Genomic DNA, 23,339 nt, shown 5'->3' on the forward strand with positions numbered 1-23,339 from the left:
TTTTTCTCTTTGTAATTAGTATCTTGTGAGGAGGAAATCTGAGATTAAATGAACCCACTAGTTTTAGCATCAGTGGTGAATTTTACCTGAAACAATGACTACTATGGTGATTGTTAAATGGTGCCGCCCACCCAATTCCATCATTTCAGGATTAATTTTTTTATCCATGCTGGATAGTTCTGAGGAAGGCAGTCTATGAACCACACCCTAAGAAAGCCTGATCTGGTTCTTATTACCTGAGAGTAAAGCTCCCAGAGGGCTGGACTGACAGCCTAAAATCGGTAAGAAAACTGTAGGTAAATGAACAGGTGGGCAAAGGGGTTAATTTTCTTCTTTTTCAAGGACACATCTATGTCCAGTTGCAAGAGGTATTATAAGAACACATTAATAAACTTCCTGGATTAAACACCTTCAGTTGATGTAAATAAGCCCACAAAACCAAATGCATGAACTCCTTACAGTAAGACAAAGATGAGCCAATGAGTCAAAAAAAAAAAAAAAAAGAAAGAAATGATAAAATATGGATGACCCCAGAAGGGCAATGGCACCTAACCACCTGCAGGCCCAGCAGACCTTAGAGTGTGGAATAGCAAAGGATGGGGGAAGAAGTCTAAATCTAGGGGTGGTGGTTGGGAGGAACATATTCAACCAAAGCACTTGTCCCTCACAGGGACATAGGTGCAGAGCCACTGAAAAATTTCCCAAAACTCAAAAATATTGCAAATAAGATTTAAAAGGATTAAAAAGCAAACTACACCGACTCAAGTCTATTTTCCAGACATGAAATAAAACATGATCACCCCTGTAAAAGTAACTTTCTGATAATACAGAAAACTTATTTTTGGAAAGAGAACTTTCATTATTTTTATGTGCAAAAAACTCAACCATGTACGTTTAACGCAGTTTAGTGGCAAGTCCTTTAGCGTTTGCCCTTTCTAGCTTGGCAAAGCAAGCCACAGACTTGGGACCTAGAATACTGCCTCCACAGTGATGGTGGATCTCATCATATCTGTCACTGTAATTGTTCCTGATAGTTTCCACCAGCTAAACCAAAGCTCCTTTGTATTCCAAGTTAACCTGTGTGAAGGCAACAGTGGTGCAGGTCTTCCTAAGCACTCGACATTCCAGGCTCGCTTTCCCCTTGATAATGTAGTCAGGGACCCCCATTTTAGTACATACGGCAGACAGGAAGAAAACCAGCTCAACAGGATCCATGTCATGTGAAATCACTACCAGCTGAGGCTTCTTGTCCTCCACCAAGGTGATGAGAGTGTTAACCCCACTTGAAGGACAGGTGGCCTCTTAGTGGGGACGTCCCCTTTGCCAGCAGCTTTCTTCTCAGCCAAGGCCAACAGTCTCTGCTTTTCTGGCTTTGTCTCTGGTCAGTAGTTGTGGGGCAGCTTAAGCAGCTGAGTAGCTGCTTGGCAGTCCATGGCCTGGGTGAACTAGTTAACTGCAGGAGGCACTTTCAGATGCTGATAAAGGATAGCTCTTTGCTGCTGCAACCTGATGTAGCAAGAGTGTTTGACAAAGTGGGCAAGATCCCATTTGGGCTAAATGTCCTATCCAATGTCAAAATTCTCAGGTCTTTTTTCAAACAGGGGATTCATCACTTTCTTGGCCTCCTGCTTCTTCACAACAGCAGGGTTCAGGGCCACCTTCTCCCTCTTGGTTCCTTTCGGCGTCTTGAGCGGCTAGAGGAGTGAAACTTAACATTTATGAAGTTGTATAATCTAAAGAAATTTCTTTAGGGCTAAAACGTAAAGAAGCCAAATAAAAGTATTAAATTTTTCCACAGGGTTAAAATTTTATTTATGCACAAATTTTGTTTCTTCATAAGTAAATATGAGTATAACTATTCCAATCTTAAAATACTCCTGAAGCATAGGATGTTATTTTCATAATCCTGGTCCTCAAATACATGAGTCAGGCTTGATTTTATTAAAACTACCAACACAGGCTCCTTACGTTATTTCAATACAATTGTTTCCTATAGAGAGTACTCCACAGACAGTTAATAGTCTCAATCCCTGTCTGCCATTCAAAAGACTTTATCTGTAATTCCAGTCATAGTGGATTACGTTATACAGATTTTTCTCCAAAAGAAAAATAAATGGTAAGATGAACAAATCTAAAACAACAATTTTATATCCAAGAGCTCTACCCAGCCTCAGCACAGACTTGAACTCTGGCCTTGAGCCTTGCGGGCTGACTTCACTGAGCTTCATTCCTCGACGCTCAGCCTAATGTGCTGAATTGTTTTTCTTTCACTCAGGTATTTGCTCAAAAATATTTTATGGGTGCCTAATATTAAGCTGCATGCTGAAGTTTTATAAAACAGTGTCTATCCAAGAGTCTGTGCTCCATGGAAGCTCAGTCTAGTTTAAGCCAAGTCTTATTGTGGTTCTTAAAAATATGTTAATGTGTTTTAAAAAGTCATCTATTGAGATATAACTTACATGCAATAAAATGCACTCACTTAAAAGACACAGTGTTACAAGTTTTACTAAATGTACACAATAATGAGCCACAGCTCCAATCAGATTTAGAATATTTTGGTCATGCCATCACCCTGTAAAATTGACTTAGCTCCTCTGCAGTACTGCTCCTCCCTCTGTTCCCCAGCTATTGTGGACTTGCTTTCTGTTGTTACAGGTTAATTCTGCCTGCTCTAAAATTTATATCAGTGGAGTAATGCAGTACATACTCTTTTATGTTTGGCTTACTTCCTTCACTCAGAATATTTTTGAGATTCATCCATGGTTTATGGATCAATGATTGGGTTCTTTTCTCTTGTTGTGTTATAAATATAATTTATTAATTCACCTAATGATAGATAATTAAGTGGTTTCTAGTATAGTGGGTATTTGTGAATAACAATGCTATGAACATTCATAGACAAGTTTTTGTGTGGACGTACTTTTTCTTTTATTCTTAGGGGTGACCCAGTAGAACTGCTGGGTCATGTGGTAAATGTGTTTAACTTGATAAAAAATTGTCAAATTGTTTTCCAATACGGTTGTGCCATCTTACACTTACTACCACCCCCCACCACTGCCCAAAAACACAAAAGTCATCTTAGGTCAGAGGTGATACAAAAATAGGTGGTAGACTTAATTTAGACTATAGGCTATAGTTTGCTCATTCCTGCTTAAGAATTTTCTATATATACAATCACATCCTTTGTGAAAAAAGTTTTACTTTTCCTTTCCAATGTATGTACCTTCTATTTCTTACCTTACTGCATAAAAAAGAAGCCTTTTTACTTACTGTAGCCTCTTTGTGAATCCAGTCCTCTCTGACCTTTTCTTCTCTCAACTTTGAGATTTCAGCATGTCTGCAATGCTCCAGGCCTAGTTTCGTACTGTCTCCATGTCTGTAAATCATATCCCCTTGCTCTTAAGCCTTAACCTGCGCCCATCTCAAAGATCCCATGCTGTTTTTTCTATGCTTATCTTCTATCCTCTGAGCTACACTGTCTGAGAGGAAATCTTGTTCTCAAAAGTGAAATTAGCTTGAATTTGACACCTCTCTTGGGCTGCCTACTGCTACATTTTTTGGCTCATGCCCTATGGTGCTATTTCTCTCAAATAAAATTTCATGTTTCTTTTCTGTGTACTGAGAAGGACAACCAAACTTTCAAATATCTTGTGATTACTTAAAAAAAAAAGGAAGATCTCAAAATCATCAGGTTTAAATATGTAGTGCTTACTATTTTTGCCATCTAACCATCTTTACCTGGGCATTTCCTGTTTGCAGGTTTCATTTGATTATTCTGAATGCAGTCATAGAAGAGACAGTTTTCATGATCTTACAAAGAGAGTAAAGCAAATATCTGAAGAAAAACGATGTTTGAACAAAAGGAAACTATGAGACAAAATAAATTGGGAAAAGAACATATGGCAAAAGAATCTAAAAAGATTAATATCTGAAATCAGTCTTTTAAATTTTATTTAATACCACTTAAAGTATATTAAAATTCTTTACTTAACTAAAATTCAGTTCAAATAAAACCCAGAATAGAGACACAAATTCAGAAAACATTTTAAGAATAATCGAACAGTCAAATACAAAGAATTTAATGGGCAGTATCCAAATGTCAAAAACATATTGTGGGTACTAAAGAGATACCAATTTAATCTGAATTTACATTTTATTTGCTTCAAGATTCAAGCCAGCAAGAATAACTCACAATCTACTACAACAAAAATATGCTTCCAAATTTGAAATATTTTTAAAAGGCACTGCATATGAACCCTCCTTGATTAAGAGAGGAACTACATGCAGTAGAAATTGAGTCTTAGAAATTAGATGACAAAAGTAATCATAATTCTTGGCATTTATGCAAATATTTTACCTTCAAAGAAATTTTACAAACACTAAACTAATTAAATTATGCAATATACATGTCATCAGTTTACAATTAGAAATAATTATGGTACCAGGTTTAAATCAAGCATAAACTTAGGGGGTAAATATGAAGATATATATGTATATAAGAATGAATAGCTATAATTATTCATGGATATGATGAGATATGACTAGAAACCAGTTGAAATAAGTGTGAAGATTATGAATTGAATGCACATATTATTAGGAAAATCCTAACCTTTGCAACTGCTTAGACTCCGAAATAGCCATGCTCTGTTATATCAGAAGTGTTAGGCTCATAAGATTTTATTAGTGTTCTACAATATTTAACAAGGGCACTTGACCTTCAGCAGTTAATAATTTAAAAGAACAGATTCATCCATTTCTCAAAATTTTAAAACTCTTTTCCACCTCCCTTTCTTTCTCGCCCTTATTTCCAAACAAAAGGGAACGCTGCTGCTGTGGAATTATAGAAACTGCAAAACAGACAAAGCAAAGGGAACAAGAAAAGAAAACCTTTGTCAAAGAAGGGAGCACAGAGGGAGAGAGAGAAGGCCCAGATGCCTGGTGGGTGAGGAAGCTGAGCCCCCAAAGCGGGAAGGGATGAAAGGCTTCCTCCTGGGCAGCAAAAGCTAATCAGAAGGAATACACAACTGTCTTATGCCCAGTGGCTCCAACAAAGACAAAAAAGTCAAAGACTTAGGCTAGGCCTGCTCTCTTTTAACTTTTGGACTTAGAAATACAAGTGCTGATCTCTGTGGGCCCAATGGCAATGTACATTCAGAGGATGAAACCAAACCCTAGTCCTGTGAATGAGAGTCCTTGGAGAGTAGATGGCTCTAGATGGACAGGGGACTTTGATTCATTAAGCTCCAGCTTCCTTACATGTCACTTCATGGTTACTGCTCCCTGTTTCCACCTGCAATTAAAAAGGGCCCTCTTGACAAAGTTTTTATGTTCTGAAGCTCCAAAAGATGAGGAACATGAACTCATCCAACAGATATGGGTAATAGATAAGCTGGAGTAGTGGCAGAGAAACACTCTGTATTTACCAGATTGGAGACACAACTAAATGACAATTCAGGACCTTCTGGTTCCTGGTGGCAAGTTCAATTCATACCATATTCACTGATCAGTGTAGGAAGCAAATTCATCACGCTCGCTGTCATTTTTATGCAGTCTACCTATCATCAGAATGAAATTAATACAATATAACGAGGACTTCTCTTGTGAGCTAAGGGAGAAGATAAGAGACTATTTATTGTGAGGAAAACCAAATTAAAATTTCTAACTTGAAAATATCCAGGCCTAAATTACTCTAATCCTTATTTCTTAGTGTATAATGTTATATAATACTTCCCAAATGGACAAAAATTTGTTTTTATTTTGCAGACTATAAGGATATCATAACAATGCTTTATAACAATACTTTTACAAAATTGCTTTTGGATTTCTAAGAAACTTCATTCTCCTGAGTCTTACAATGCCCCTATGCAATAGGCAGTCAATTAACTGCTCTTATCCCCATTGTCTAACAGGCAGACTGAGACTTGGAAACACTACCTGGCTGGCTGCTCTGAAGCCACAAAGCTAGGAAGTGGTTTTGCTTCATTTAAGCATGGCTCTAGTGAGCCCTGGCAAAAGCACAAGCTCTGTGAGTGGTGATGGACTAGGGGAGGGTGTGGGCTGGGGAGGACAACTCAGGCTAATTGCTTATAAATTGTGTATGACCATCAACAGCTTTAACAATCAATTTATACCTCAGTTTCCTCCCATTTCAAATGAAATAATCCTCATAATTCCTAAATTGCAAGGTGATGAGAAATTAAATGAGGTACATATGTCATCACATGCACAGTGATACCCATATAGTAAGTGTTAAATGAACAATGACTATTATTCTAACAACAAAATTCTACTTTGCCTTTCTAGGTAAGAGTAACCAGGTACATAGAACTAACCCAGTTTCTCAGTGCTCTTCTCCCAAGCGAGTTATAACCTTTTAATGCAGCACATTTGAGAACTGACTACCCTGATCCTTTGCACTACTTAGTAATTTTTCATTTCTCTCATCTTTGAGTAAAGAGCTGTTCTGCTGAATTACAATTTCTGGATATCCAAAGTTGATCCTTTAAATGCCAATTTATTTTCTGATTTCAAACACTACTCTAGTATTATTACTTCTTCTCTGACTTATTAACCAGAATATACAGAACACTCACTTTTCTTGATGACTGAAAGCACCACAATGAACATTCACAACTGCATGGAGACAACATTAGCCCTCAGATCCATCTTGTAGTTGTTCTGTCTTGTCCCCTGACATTAGACCATCAGCTGGTGCTGTCGCTGTTCTTCTGATGTTGATCTTGTGTTTTCTCTTTCTTGTTCTTTGGTCCCTTCTCCTCTACTTAGCCTCTACCACTAACATAACCAAATGTTCACATCTAAAACACATTCCACAAAAATACAAAGATAACCAAATGTTGGACAAGATAATTATTCTACTCTTAAGAAATCAAAAAGTTCAATACAAGAATTTTATTTCTTAAATTTAAACAATACTTACAGGATTTCAAAAACCAGAATATTAAGGCTTAAAAGGAAAATGAACTTAAAAATATTTTAAAATAAAAATGTGTTGCAAACACAAGAAAATAAAATTATATCCTATCCTTCATAGTACTTATTACAAATATTAGTGAAACAAAATGATCTAAAAAATATAAAAATCAGAATGGTTCTGGCTCTTTACTGAGCACTATGGAACATCCAGAACAGAACAGTCCAGTGCAGCTCAGCCCAGCCTGACCATAATCTAAAGGAGGATACAGTAAAGTAAGTAGAGAAGAGAGCAGAAGAGAGCAGAGGAGCAACCAAGCTCAAGTGCCAGCATACCCACACTCTTCCAAAGCAGACTGTGGCAGAAACTGCTAGTTGTTTAGGGTCATTTTAGCTTAGCACATGGCTGCTCACTGGAGCCTGCAATTCCCAGCTTCTGGGGAAGCTTGCAGCCATGAGACCAAGTTCTAGCATGTGAGGAACAAGCCTCTTCTAGACAGTGCTTTTCTAAAGGAATGCATCTACCCCCATGGTTCTTTACTCCTACCTGCTGCCTGAAACCTAATGAGAGCTGGGAGCTACCTCAGACCTAGAGATGGCAACTCTGCAGCAAAGCTGCCCTGGATAGCTCTGGACTACTGCTCTCTGGACTGTATCCTAAGAAATATATTCTCATTGTGTTTAAGCCAAGGTATTTTGATGCCTCATTATTACAGCTGCAAAACTCAAAGCCCACTTAACACATAGTTTTACAACAGGCCTGATTGTTTTAGTGTCTAGCTGCCTCAACTCCTGTCCTAAAGCTTAGAACCACCTAGTAAGAGATGTTCCTAAACAAAGTACATTCTGAGCACCTTTACTGGGTTGTAAGCATCTTTGGGGGATTACGAATCTCGAGGGCTGAGACTATCTCCCCTATACCCTTTTATTTCTCTGAAACTGTCTAATACAGAGCCAACTGAGGGAAGGAGGAGTAAGATAAGTAAGTTTAAGCTGTAGGCTTTAGGGCCAGACAGGCCCCTGGAATTGAATTCCTTGGCAATTCCTGGGCTTTAACCAGATGTTCAAAGTAACAGCTGAATGTTCCATCCTAGAAATCAAGGTTTGTGCTCTAGGAGGGGTAGAAAGAATAAGTTTAAGCTGTAGGCTTTAGGATGAGACATTGTCTATCCCACCCCCACCCCCCGGAATTGAATCCCTTGGCAATCCCTGGGCTTTAACCAGATGTTCAAATTCAGTTATCCAACAAACATCAGTTGAATGTCCCATTATAGAAATCAAGGTTTGTGCTCTGTATGATAGTATTTACATTCTGGTAAATAAAGTTTTCACAAAATCACTAAGCCATAAAATGAGGATAATAATAGCAACAAATTTATAGGACTGTTGGGAGATTCAATGAGGTGAGGCATAGACAGTGCTTAGTCAGTGCCAGGCACGTTGGCATTCAACTATGTTAATAATTAAGAATTTTCAATAATTTTATAGATACTCACAGAAATATCACAACATCAATACCCAGTAGGAAAAAGAAGTCAGGGATTTCTATGTTCAATCAGTTTGCTATTCATTTTATTTGTAATGTCTTATTTTTCTTATCTTGTCATCTGTTGACAAGAATTCTAAACTTGTCTTCTAGGCAAATAAGGACATACTAAAGATATTATAGAGCACTTGAGGGCTAATATTAAAAATCAAAAATGTTAAAAACACTCAAGAATGAATTCTTCTTTGTAAACTTACTTAAGTGAATAGATTCTTATCAATAAGATGGGCTGGGAATCTTCTTTAAGGAGCTCAAAATAGTACACTGCCTGTCTCCCATGGAAGCACATCAAGTTGCTTCGGCACATCACCTTGCACTGGATCTAAGCTCATCCTTATGCCCAGCCACAGTTCATATTCTCATAACAATTAATACTTCTCAGATCCAGCAGACAGCTCTTTCAGAACAATGACATTACATTATTTTGAACTGCAGAACGTTCAAATGCATTTCAGGTAAGGAGGAATCCTAGAGCAGATCCCAACAGAATAAAAGGGAGATTGGGAATTGAAGATCTCTGGCAGATAAAGATAAAAAACCTAATACTCTACAGGAAACAAAGAGCAACAGGGTAAACAATACTACACAGGGTGGTGGCTTCATTTTACTATAGCAATTTCAGGGGCAATCAGATCTGAATGCCAGCTTTATCACTATAATCCCCAAAGAATGATAAAACTTCAATATTTATGAATAGCTCTGCTTCTTATAGGTACTTGACCACCTACTAAGTATCAACCACCTTATTATTAGCATTTTAAATGTTTGGACTAGGTGAAGCCTCACAAGAGCCTAGGAACTGGGTATTGTTATTATAATTTTAAAGAGGAAACAGGCTATGAGAAGTTAAAGGGCTCACCCAATAGAATAAAGTCATTTGTAGGAGTCTGGATTTGAATCCAGGTCTGTTTGACATCAATGCCTGCATTCTTCTCACCACATCAAGATGCATTTAAGAACTCTACTCAGTTCTTCAGAATAGTACAGTGAAACACTGTAAGAGTTTACTGATGAGTCAGAATTATTAAATTATCACTATTGTTATAGTGGACCCCAAGTTTCTCTTAAAAGAATCAGTATGTCAGTATGTTTAGCTCTCTTATTCTTTCCCTATTTTAAAAGTTTAGCTTCCTTGTAATTCCAGTAAACAACCTTCTCCTCTGGTTCTAATCAGTAGTAATCACATCTGTTCCCCTGGCCCCCAGTTCCATCCTGATTCATCTTGGTCACCTGCTCCAGTCACCTGCTCTGGTCATCTTCTTTGACCTAGGTCACCCTGGCTACCTGCTCTGACCTGCCCGTAACTGTCCTTCCTGCCAAAACACCTGCGCTGCCACTCCTGCTCTCTTTAAAATAGCCAATCAGGATTAGTCTAGTTTATTTGGTCTAACCTAGCCAAAAGGGAATGACACAGTAGCAGGGACGACCTCCCTCAGGCATAAGAACCCCTTGCCTTCTTGCCCAAGCGTGTGGCCACCATTGCTCCATCTGTACACTGCACCCTTCTACAGAAGTAAACTGCCTTGCTGAGAGGATTTATTTTTGAGTGTTATTTCTTTTGTGGCACTGAAATTTTACTTATAACACTATTATAATAATAAAGGTAACACTTTAAAATATTCTCTGTGGCATAATATCCCAAGACATACTGAAGCCCCTGGGGTCCATGCACCTCTTCTAGAAGTTCCTGGGGGCTGGCTGGTGTGAGAACGCCCTGGTCGATCAACTTACCCAGTAGCACCTCCAGAGGGCTCAGCTGAAGGAGCTGGGAGACAGCTCAGTTTTCCTTGCTCATAGCCTCCTCTGACCGGCTCTGGGTAGCTGTTTGACATTTGTTTTTCTGAGTGGTCAGAGGGCTAGTGCTTCCTGCTTGCCAATGCTAATCCACCATGGGAATTAAATTTCACTGTACTGGTTGACATAGTTTTCTCAAAACGTTTTAAAACCTTATTTAGGGCTTATTTTGGACAGTCAAAATGCTAGCTAAAACAGTCACAGAATAGCAAGACCTTGCAACCAGATCTTGTGCTTTGCAGTATTTTGTGGCCTATCCACCCTATAGTGCATTTCTAGTCAGCCTGGATAAAGGAGTATGAAGCTGGGACATATTTTTTTTAACATGCAAGAATTGTATTGGAAATGGCTCCATATTTTTTGCATAGTGTTAGTCATAATATAAGACAGTCCTAATTACTACATTTACCTTCTTCTGTGTAGGCATATATCACAAGGAACATTTAGAGGATACCAACGTGAGCTCTGCCAGTTCAAATAAATCAGTCAGAGTGATTACAGTTGGCTTTGGATTGCATCCAGGTTATGGAAGGCAAGAATAGATTAGCGGTATGTGCCATCAGAGCAGGGACAAACTCTGGACTTTATAAAAGTCTCAGTATTCTTCAAGCTTAGACATAACTTACTAAGGCTACATTTTCAATGAAATATTGCTGGGAGCATTTAAAAGCTGGAAAATACAATCTTGTCAATAGAGATGCTCCCCCAACTCCCCAAAAGACGTGTGAGTTCATTTCAAAATAGAATAAGTCTGCTGTCCCCAGTATTTTGGGTTAGGAGGGTAAAGTCTGCACAAGCAGAAGCAGCCCAAGTTTGCTGTGGTCCTATAGTCCAGGTTCAGGGACTACCATTCCTCTTTAGAAACAAAAAAGATTCACATTTGAATTCATTTGTTTTGGCTGCTGATTTTGTAAAGAATTGACTTTTTTAATAACAAGGAAAAAAGTATTAGGTAAAAGTTATAATATACGTGTCTTGAGAAAACTTCTTTTTCTGAGACAGGGTCTTGCTTGGTCATCCAGGCTGGAATACAGAAGTTAGATCCTAGGTCACTGCAGTCTTGAACTCCTTGGCACAAGCTTCTCCTGCCTCAGCCTTCCAAGTGTCTGGAACTACAAGCACGTGGTCGTGGTGATTTGGAGTAGCTGGGACTACAGGCATATACGTGCCACCATGCTCAGCTAAATATATATATTCTCCTGATTTCAAGAGATCCTCTTGCCTCAGCCTCCCCAAGTATTGAGATTACAGGGATGAATCACTGGGCCTAGCAGAGGAAACTTCTAGGTTTTTATTTGGATATCTCCTCCCTGCCAGTATACTATCTTGATGGGATGGGCTTTTTACTTCCTCCCTCACCTCTCATAGATAATATAAATATGATTTTGATATTCATTAGTATGCTTGTGTTTTGTTTCATGAAACACCAACATTTACGTACTCAACAAGTACTGAACACTAACTAGCACCAGAGTTCATTCTCATCTCTAAAATACAGTGGAAAACATGTTTAGAGTTAATACACTGAAGTAGGACAGTCCAGGAAATGGAGGTCAGGCATGGTGGCTCACACCTGTAATCCTAGCACTTTGGGAGACAGAGGTGGGTGTATCACTCAAGGTTAGGAGTTCGAGACCAGCCTGGAAACATGGTGAAATCTTGTCTTTACTAAAAACACAAAAATTAGCTGGGCATGGTGGCGGGTACCTGTAATCCTATCTACTCAGCAGGCTGAGGCAAGAGAACTGCTTGTTCCCAGGAAAAGAAAATGGGGTATTTTATATACTTGTGTTTAACTTTTTTAAAAAAATTAACTTCCTTCTCTTATGCAACATACTTTGTGGAACTACCTCCAAGGCAACAGATAAAGATATATGTGAGCAATCTCTTAATGAGATTTCTGAATATATTCTGTAAAGCTATTTGGAAAGAGTTGGATTTAGATGATTACTTCAGGATAACACTACCCATATCTTCATGAGTCCAGACAGACACCGACCTTTTCCATCAGCTTCTGAGATATCTTGATCACATAAAGCTGTCAGGCATGTGAGCAAACTTTTGCCTTGCCCTTTGGCTAGAATCCTTACCATGGGGCAAAGTCTTAGCCTGAGCCTTCTATGTATAAGTATTCCTCAGTCTGGATCCATATCCCTCATAAGTGGCTAAAACATGCTGTTTCCACTACCATTCTACATAAGACCTCAGGGATAACAACTGGAGAATGTTAACTGAACACTTATTCTTAGCAGAATTGGAACCATCACCCTCATTTTACAAATAAGGACACAGGAGGCTCCACCCAAAGTAACCTGCTTGAAGTTACACACCTTAGAAGGCATGCAGGTGGGAGTTCCTGCACTTAACCCCTGTGGTCTATGATACCCTTCTGAATGAAAACTACTATTGTGGTCATAATAAATATTCCATTTATTTTTTAAGAAAGGCAATCTCAACCACAGTTCATTTGACAAGTTTTCGATATCTTGCAATCTATACAAACTTGTTTTCTTTCTGTCAACCTTAGCCTATGGAAACTTTTTATTATTATTGTGATTTTTTGTTATCTTTCATCCTGAATTACCATTTTATTTTGTGGCTTTAGAATTTTTATGAAATGCTCCATGCTTTCAATAAAGCAATTTGCAAAATACAGGGGAAAACGTATAAGACATCTATTCAACAGTTAGGAGTATCTTTATTTTATTAGTGAGTGCGATGTGTTTGAATACACACATGAATGTGTATTTCCATAACAAAACTGGATCATTCCATAACCATTTTTAAGACCTTTACTACAGATTATTACTTTCCAAAATGGTTTTGCCAACTGTACTGGCACTGATACCACATGATATTGCCCTGCCCACATCAGTACACCCACACAATTTTATCTTTAATTTTGTTGTGGCCAGTGAAATAAGCAGATATATTCTCAGTATGTCAATGTCTAGTTCTGTGATTACTAGTGAGGTAAAACATTATTTCACATGCATATTAGTCATTAATACTTCTTTTCACAATTGTTAGTTGATGTCAAATACTCCCTTTTTACTAGGTGGTCATTGTTTTGCCTTACTGATTTGTAAGTAAGCCTAATCAGTACTGATTTTACTCTGCACAGACTGCGTTCATTTATTTATTCACTCATTTGATAGGTACCTACATGCCAAAGCCCTGTTGTTTACTTTTTCCCTTGCTTAGAACACAATTTTTATCCTGTGTAGCCAAAAACACATCTGACAATTGCCTTACAAGACTTTTTCAAGTGAGTACATATTTTACCATAACTAAAATCACATGATCAATACTGATATTTTAAGTACAATGAAAACAGTACTCATGGGTTCAAGATGGTACTTTTTTTACTTTCCAAAATGGTTTTGCCAACTGTACTGGCACTGATACCACATGATATTGCCCTGCCCACATCAGTACACCCACACAATTTTATCTTTAATTTTGTTGTGGCCAGTGAAATAAGCAGATATATTCTCAGTATGTCAATGTCTAGTTCTGTGATTACTAGTGAGGTAAAACATTATTTCACATGTATAGGAATTTGATCTCAGCTTAAACCTCAGGGTTTGTCTTTGCAAATTCAAAATGCCAACAACCTATGACTTAAGTTATTACATAAAGTCTATTAATCTGAATTATTTGAAATAATACATAGCTTATGGACCACAAGAAGCAGGAAAGCAGAGAACTTCTTATTGACTAACACCCAATAACCCTTGATTCCTGGTTTGGAACCTTAACGAAGAGAAGATCCACTAGTAATTGTATACTATGAATTTCTCATTTTTGAGTCTTAAATTTAACTCTTCTCTAAATTAGGGAACAAATCCTTTATTATCAAAAAGAGTCAACTGGGAGGTGGGGGGGAAGAGTGAACACATTTCATGTATCCTTGAATGTCTGAGAATATCTTTTCAATCCTTCACATATTAAAGACAATTGAGCTGGGTATAAATTCTTGGATTACAAGCACTTTCCCTCAAAACTCTATATATGTTGCTCTAATCTCTGAAATTTAGTGTTTCACTGAAGCCTGATTTTACCTTTGTAGATAAACTACTTCTTTTATAAGAACTGTAAAGTTTTTTTCTTTCTTCTCTTTGTAAATTTAAATTTTATAAAGGTAATTCCTAGACAGATCTGTGTTCCACAGGAGGTGCTTGGAATGTAATGATTGCTTTAAATGTATACACTCAGGGCTTTATTTTCTGCTCAGAAAAATTGTTTTTAAATTATACTTAAGTACTGCTTCTCTTCTAACTACTCTAAAATCCTTCTCCAGAAAACCCACAACATTTTCATAGATCTACTTTCTATGGCTTCCATGTCTAGAATTTGTTACAACATTTTTGTTCTTTTCTTCTATATTCCAGGATAAGGTCTCACATGCTTGTCACCATGAATGTTCAATTTTCCTTTGTATGCATTCTTCCCTTTATTGACTCCACTACAGATTTTAATTGTTTAGTATGTATATCTGGCATACGATTGCCCAGATATGAATCTCATATTCCCTATTTATTAACTATGTAAGTTTGAGCAAGTTACTCAACTTTTCTGAGCTTAGTTGCCCCATCTGTAAATAGTGGTAATAATAATACTGACCTGTGAAAATCAGGGTTTTTAGTTATAAGTACCAGAAAACACTCATAACTAAAAACCCTGACTACAAGTTAAAATACTAAACAGTCATTAAATTGAAATGCTTTGAACTCCAATTGTTAAAGGAAAATTAAATTTTCTTTCAAGAGCTACATAGATTGAAATTCTAAGTATAGTTTTAATTAATGATAGCTATTTTCATATGTAAAATATAATTATATAATTGCATAGTATATTATTTGTCTTTAAGTTTCAATAATGTGTTATTTCAATTTGCTTGTAGACTGTTTCTACTTTGTGTAACTCCTACATTATTAAGGTTTGGGTGCATAAAGACTCAAGATTCTATAAGCTAAGACATAGATTTGTCTTTGAACTACTTGAAAAGAACTTTACATTTTAAATGATCTTTCTTAGGAATGCCTGAAATAAAATAACCATATCTCAAATTACTTTGCTGAGGTACAAGCAGATCTGATCACTTTGGGAACAATACATTCATAAAATATAAACAGATGAAGTAAGACCATATGGACACATTATTGCAAAGTAACAAAAATGGCAATTTAGAAATTGGGAGCCCTTAAACACGAAGATAGGCACTGGATAGGCTATATTTTGCAATAGCTATGGAATAAATTTAAGGTTATACCTAAAGGGAAAAATATGTTTCAGAAATATTTTTCTCTTCAGAAATGATTCTAAAAAGAAAAACGATCATGCAAAGCAGAGAATTCAATGCTGAATGATTCTCTCATCCATTGAATCTCACCAACTCAGCAGTCACTCATTTCAAATTTAATAGCATAAAGTTTGCATGTACAGGGGGAAACTATTCCATATATTCATGATTTAACTCTGAAAAGAAATTGTAAACTGGATTATTCAACTGAAAAGGAAATTATAATTTTAAACATGCAAAGTCAGGGTTGGCTTTAAGTGTTAACAAAGAAAAAATATTCTATTACTTTGAAATGTAAACAAAACCATGCTAATTCAATGGTAAAAATTAAAAATATTCTATTACTTTCAAATGCAAATAAAAGGTAATGTTAATTCAGTGGTAAAAAAATAAAGCTAAAAATGCCTAAGTTAACAAATTTACATGAAACTGACATAATACATACTGATAGCCTGTTTAAAAAAGGGGGCAAAAGTATACACATTCTTGTCTATTATAGATCAATTAATGAATATTCATAACTTGTCAATTACTACATATTGAAGTATAAATATGGTTTGTGTCTCTGCAATCTTCTGAGAATAGAAACTATATGAACTAGATCATCCTTCTATGTCTGCTTATCTCCCCAACCTATTCCTTGACAAAGTGTTTTGCTCAGAGTAAGCTTTGAATAAACATTTTTTAATTAATTAAAAGCAAGCTTAATCTAAGTATTCAGGTACTGTAAGCATATTTAGTTTTTGTTCATTAACTGATAAATATTTTGGGCACCTACTATGTTTTCCATGTTTGCATATGTGATCCAGTTATGTGTGAACAGCCACATGGAGTCTGTTTAAGTTCATAGAATTTAATAGTCTTCCAAATGAACCCTTCAGTGTCAATACAACCTAAAATGATGCTTCCAATGATATCAAAGAGCACAAATACTAAGTTGTTCTGAATATATAATTAAGAACATATAAGACTGGAAGCTTTGCTAGCAGGTCCATCTGATCATTTATCAGACTATCAGGAAATGTAGGCAGGTAGCCAAATGCATATGTTTGTTGTTAGCTACCTCTTGGCAGTATAATTTTTTATGCTGAGAGGGACAACTTTTTTGGGGAGTGGGTAGTACTCAAATACTGAATAAACCTGTTGGCTATACTCTGTAGTATTCTTTAATCACAGGGATGCTTGAGGTGGAAAATATCCTGCATCCTTAACGGAAATGAAGGGAAATGTTAAATTTTGACCATGGTACATGCAACTTAAGAGGACTGATCCCCTGAGAGCCAAGTTTTAGGGTTCAGAATTCTTTAATAAAAGCCAAACAGTGTCACAAGAGCTCTGCCATGTCTCCTCATTTTGAACCTTGTTTCTATAATATTATGGAGATAAAGCTGTAAAATTTGATGATCCCACAAAAAACACTGATATCCAATCTTATCTTGGGTTAGATGATGCAGTGCAGGCACTTAAAATTTCACTACAGTTTATATAGTAACAACAACTGCCAGGATAATTTGGTTACCAATAGGAAAAATAACTAAGTTGCCACGAAAAATCGGAAATTTCAGGTATTGTACTTACCGCACAGGACTTTTAGTTAAGTGACAAACTATACTTGTTTATAGCTGAAATAAAAATTCCCTCTTCTGCATAAAGCTGAGGTGTGTCAGAGAGGACTATTTCATTGTAAATAAGCATAGGGGCCAAACAAAAGGAAGTTACAAAGGCAGGTGCCTAACAGCTGAGTTGTTTCAGTTCCAGAGAAATAAAGTAAATAATTTCACTGGAATTTGTTCACTTCTGGGCATTTTGCCATACAGGAAGGGTGTGTGATTACTGAAGCTAAGATATCTATGTAAAAATGAAGTAACATCAATAGGACACAGTTGGGCTTCAGATTTCCTTATTTTATCTTCAAAAAATTAAGGATCTCTGGTTCTCATTTCACTCTTGGATATTTAAATATCACTTAAGTTATATGGACATATTGAAGATAGAATGGTTATTTTCACAAAAGCCAGAAAATATCTTGAAAGTGGTAGTCTCTTTAAGAGCCACACAAATGAGGAACATGCAATTTTCACTCATCAAAGATAACAACAGAAGCACACACAGTATCTAATTTGAGACCTCACAAGAGTAAGAAGAGTACATATAAAATTAGCATCTTTTACCAAATCTATTCTTTGCTTACCATTTCATGCTATCTGGATTGGCCTCAACCTTAAATCTAGATTCTAAGCTTCTTAAATCATTAACCAAAAATATAATGTGGTTTGTGGGCCAGGCACAGGGGTTCATGCCTGTAATTCCAGCACTTTGGGAGGCCAAGGCTGGCGGATCACCTGAGGTCAGGAGTTTGAGACCAGCCTGGCCAACATGGGGAAATCCCATCTCTACTAAAAATACAAAAATTAACTGGATGTGGTGGTAGACACCTGTAATCCCAGCTACTTTCAAGAGGCTGAGGCAGGAGAATAGCTTGAACCCAGGAGGTGTAGGTTGCAGTGAGTCCAGATCACATCACCAATGCACTCCGGGCCAATAACAGAATGAAAGTTAGAGAGCCTGAAAATTATGGCCGGGTTCAAATAGAGATCTCAATTATTTAAGCAACTTTATGACAGAAGATGAAAGACTCCAATGAGTATTACAAGTGCAATTCTACAAAACCAGAAATCAACTTGCACCCTACACAGAACTGTGAAAGATACTTGCAAATCCTATCTATGACTGGCCATACTGTCCTCTTTTAAAGAGTGTTTCTAAAACCAAGGGATCATATCCGAACCATTATAAAACTACAATGTATTCTAGCAATTGATAATAATACCCTGCACATGGCCCTTGGCTTGCTGCTTCCTTGCGCCTGTGAGTGAGCATTCTGACACATCTAGGTAAGTCGCAGAGGGCAGCAGCAAGGCTCTGGATGAGCAGCGAATGTCTTATCAAATTCCAATTCCTCTGTATCCAAGGGTGTCTGTGTATTTCAATAACAAATCAATCAGTTTAGTCTAAGGTTTTCACAGGAAGAGGCAGGATCCTTTGAGGGTACTACATTTGTATTTCTTTCTTTCTTTTTTTGGAGACAGGTTCTCGCTCTGTCACCCAGGCTGAAGTGCAGCGGCATGATCACGGCTTACTGCAGCCTTAACCTCCCAGGCTCAGGCGATTCTTGCAAGCAGTTGGGACCACAGGCGCACGCCACCATGCCTAGCAATTTTTTGATATTTTTTGTAGAGACAGGGATTTTGCCATGTTGCCTAGGCTGGTCTTGAACTCCTGAGCTCAAGCCATCTGCCCACCTCAGCCTCTCAAAATGCTGGGATTACAGGCATGAACCACCATGCCCAGTGCTGTATTTATCTATTTATTACATGTAAGAAATTAAGCTAGGCACTAACTAGTATCAAGTTTGTCAGATATTTTTGAAAACTATCAGGAGATTCCTCCTTTCCTACATGTGTATTCATCATGGACTCCTGGATTCTTATTAGGAGTTGAGTTGAACAGCAGAACCTGCCAAAGGATGACCCTAATTACAGCCAACTGGTGGCTGAAGTTCTACTGACACTTCCTGTAATTTCAGAATCATGTCCAGGAATCACATTACTTTGTGATTCCCATGGATTGACTTTTTATTTCTCTTAAAGCATAATTCTTAACATTTCTTTAGTAGTTACCCATATCACCTGATACACATAACACTGGTGGATACTGTGTGACATCACCAAGATAACCATATCCTTTTATTCTCTAAACTTAACTTTCAACTAAATTGGACAGATGTGAGATGAAAGTTATGACACCTATGTTATTATCTGACCATAGATGTGAAATAAAATTTTATTTTACACTATAGAGACTGGATTTAAATCCTGTATCAATATGGATACAGTGCAATTCAAACTGTGTTAAGAAGAATGTTCAGCTGGGTGACAAGTTTTCTAAGTGCTATGAGACTTTCTTGCTGACAATGTTTCTGTGAATGTGGCTACAGGTTGTTATCTTAAAAAAACTGCAAGTTGACGACAAAGTAATCAACAGTAAGTATTATCTATTCATTTCCTGCTTGAACAATCATTTATTACAGGTCTAATATATCCCAGGCGCTGAAAGAGGGGCAACCTGTAACACAGGTATACAACGATGTATAAACATGGCTCTATCCTTAGGGAGCTGATTATATAAATCCAAGGACGCATACTATTAAGAGTCCTGGCAGTGGTATAAAGTGCTAAAAGAGATCAGGAGTGAGGTTCGATTTCAGGCTGGGTATGTTTCATTAAAGAGGTAGCGTTTGAACAGAAGTTACAAGGATTCTTTCCATCTGTCAGGGAATGAGGATTTTTCTGTACCTTTTCAGGTATGCATCTACATGACTGACATCACTGTGAGAGGTTATCACTTCATAAAAGACAATGTAAATTCGAGCATTATGCTGAAGAACGGGATACAGCTAGGTTCTGGCACTGGAGGATTCTAGGGAAAGCATAACCCAGTGAAGAAAGATTTCATTGTTTTATGATACTCCATGTCCAATTTCAGATATTTAACAGACTAATGGTTTGTTACCAAGACTGCTATTGGTTGCTTGCCATTTCCCTTCCTGCTACTTACCATGAATTGCCCTGGGGGAGTATGTGTGAGGTATTTTACTGGCTTAGAAGAAGAACCCAGACTTTTCCTCTCAAAATTCAGGTGAATTTTATAATATACTACTTTGCAATGCCTTAACCAAGTGCCTTGACATTATGTTTGGGGTTGCAATAAATTAGCATGTTCATTAAACATACTTTCATATGCTCTTTCTCTTAACACACACATAAAACTGTACGTTTATATATACAGTTTTTATGAGACTAATATGAAGTTTTTAAAATTTAATGTCTGCATAAGTAAACTACTGTCACAGCATAAACACTGCTCAATATTCAGAAAGTTTGTTTCCTGCTGTCAATGTCCAAAAAAAGGGCTCATTGAATCTTTAGCCATGCTCAGAAGTAGAACCACTAGCTCCTCCTGAGATGAGCCTTTTCTTCTTATGCATAAGTGATGACAATAGTAATGTTAGCCCTTACTAAGTGCCAAGTATTGGAAGCATTTTACCTATGCTAATTTATGGTCCTCACTATTATCCCCATCTTACAAATGAGCAACCTGACAACGGAAAGGTTAAGTAATATTCCCAAGATCACATGGGCAGCAGAGAAAACAGATGGGAAACCTAGTCCATCTTCCCAGTTGCAGTGACAGAGTCCCTTCCTTTTGTGACCTAAGGAAACACCATTCCTAAGACACACCACTAAACAAGGTCTGTTCTTTGAGATCAATAGAGTGGATACCATTATGGCATGGCACTGAGGCCTTTTTTTAAAATAATAATAATAATAATAATAATAATTATGGGCCATGTACAGTGGGTCACACCTATAATCCTCACAGTTTAGAGAAAATGAGTCAGGAGGATTGCATGAGGCCAGGAGTTTGAAACCAGTCTAGGCAACACAGTGAGACCCCATCTCTACAAAAAAATTGAAAACTAAAAATTAGCTGGGTGCAATGCTGCACGCTTGTAATCCTAGTTACTCAGGAGGCTGATGTGGGAGGTTTGCTTGAGCCCAGGAGTTTGAAGCTGCAGTGAGCTAAGAAGTTAACACTGTATTCCATCCTGGGGAACAAAGCAAGACCCCATCTCTAAAAAGTAATAATAATTATGCATCCCATCTAAGAATATTGCTCTTTCGGATATAAAACATGATTAACATTTATGACAATTGCATATAACAGTGGGCTAAGAGTGTCACATTCTGACTAGTAAATTTTAAAATCAAACATATACGGTGAATAGTAATTAGTTTTTTTATTTGGATCTAACTTTTCTGTTCTCTATCCCATTGGGTAGATGACAGGAAGTGGCATATTTCAGGATAGTCTTAAGAAATTTTTACTCCAACTATATTTTTCTTGGTGCCACAAAAATTGCAGAGGAGCTATTTAAAACCAGGAGAGTATCCTGGAAAAAGATACAGATGTGGTGGTGTCCTGGGTTGAACGAGTGAAATGCTAAGTACTTACAATTTTTTTTAAAAATGATGTGTAAAACTGAAAATATATATTAATAAACTCAAATTTCTCAGGATAGGAACAGAACCAAACTAGAGTATATCATCCCACTAACTATATAATTGTTATATGTAATAACTGTTTTAATATATAAGACAAATACATTTTTGGGTGCCTTGAGAAACTGGAACCCTGCTTACCATCTCCCATAAAATATTTATTCAGAACACTATTTACTGCCAAAAGATAAAATTTTGAAGTCATTTGAGGTCATCAAGGAATTCTACTGTCAAAATATTAACACAATTCCTTATTTTCTTACATGTCGGGTATGTGGTCTCAAGGTACAAACAGAAAGTTCTCAGTGCTATGTTTACTGCACACAGTTAATAGTTTTAAGTCAGTTGTAAACATTTTGATAAATTGACCATGTTTCACCAAAACACAGTATATACTAAGAGCCCCAAATAAATCAGAGCCTTCTCATCTTACAGCTCCATGGGTCAAATCCTGATAATTATGAAGTGCTATAGAAGAGTCCTTTTTTCTCCCTAAAGATGATAGAAGCTTAAACATTCTATAGTTTGGTAGAAGACGAAAACTGTACTGACTATATCTTGTACCTTCTCAAACTCTTAGTATATGGAAAGTTTAAAAACTTCAAATTTAATTGGGGAATAAAAAATATTTTGATATCTTGTCCCTAGAATAAACTGTGAAATAATTTTTCTTGAAAACAGTTCTAACATCAGACATGTGTCATAGTTATGAAGCAATCTTTCATGCCACATTCCAAGTTACAGCAAATGGTACAATAATAAGGTATTAAATGTTTCCTTAATCTTCGTCATCATTAGTCATTTGAGTTACTGATACTGACTTTTAAAGGAATATAAGAGCAAATACAACATTATCTCTCTTGAGAAAAAAAAATCCAGTGGCTTAATCATATGATTTTTATAAACATTTATCTTAAATTATTTCAACCAAATAATGGGACATATAACGTTTTTTAAAGAAAAGAGGCAGGAAAAAAAAAAAGAACTATCCCTGGAACTTTAAATTTACATTTACCTTCATAGCTTTTAAACTTAAAAAAATTAAAATCCCAGAATTCCAATTTTTCTAAGCACAACAGATAAGATCTAATACAGAAGGTTACTTGGGTTTGAAGGATAAAGAGTATTAATGCCTTAAAAAAATCAACAAACATGACAGTGAAGCAAACTGGCACAGTTCGACAAGTTTTAGAACAATAGCTCACAAATGAATATACTTAAATTTAGACAAACACACAAATATAGCCTTTATCCAACAATCACAAAGACAACCCTATATATACTACCTATGTTAAAATGTTCAAAATACCTAATGCTATTACAGGCCTCAGGTTGCCAGAGTCCTGACAGAAAAGTCAGCATTGAGAACTACGCTTTACACAGCTTTGCGTGCATGCACACACTCTGCAATGTGGGAGAGACAGAGACACCGATCACCATCGAGATTGTCCTTACTTGCAGACGCACAAGTATCCTGCATGTTCCGATTCTGACTGGCACCTGGAGCAGCTCTACATGCCAGTCATCCCAATGTACTCAGGGATGTAAACACCTTATAATTAGAAAACGTGAAGGCGTCAAGGACGTTAGACAAATTTAAAACACATCCAAAGATAATTTTAAAGGCATTAAAGAAATA

General features: G+C 36.9%; 1 protein-coding gene and 1 long non-coding RNA gene across 51 annotated transcripts in view; both read right to left on the reverse strand.

The window, feature by feature from the left end:
* On the reverse strand, positions 1–23,254 carry LOC144576655 (uncharacterized). Its single transcript, XR_013518921.1, has 2 exons — positions 6,594–23,254; positions 1–5,555 (listed from the first exon to the last, which is right to left on the reverse strand). It is a non-coding gene; the product is annotated as an uncharacterized LOC144576655 (long non-coding RNA).
* Positions 1–23,339, reverse strand: part of PKP4 (plakophilin 4) — a 225,113-nt gene that overhangs the window by 130,972 nt on the left and 70,802 nt on the right. For 18 of the 50 annotated variants that reach the window (XM_078327704.1, XM_078327708.1, XM_078327694.1 and 15 more), the window contains exon 3: positions 23,156–23,252. The exons of the other annotated variants lie outside the window; for them this stretch is intronic. The gene's annotated coding sequence lies outside the window, so the exon portion shown is untranslated. The remainder of the gene's footprint in view (positions 1–23,155; positions 23,253–23,339) is intronic. 50 annotated transcript variants of the gene reach the window in all.

This window comes from Callithrix jacchus, chromosome 6 (genome assembly GCF_049354715.1).
Source record: "Callithrix jacchus isolate 240 chromosome 6, calJac240_pri, whole genome shotgun sequence".
NCBI lineage: Eukaryota > Metazoa > Chordata > Mammalia > Primates > Cebidae > Callithrix > Callithrix jacchus.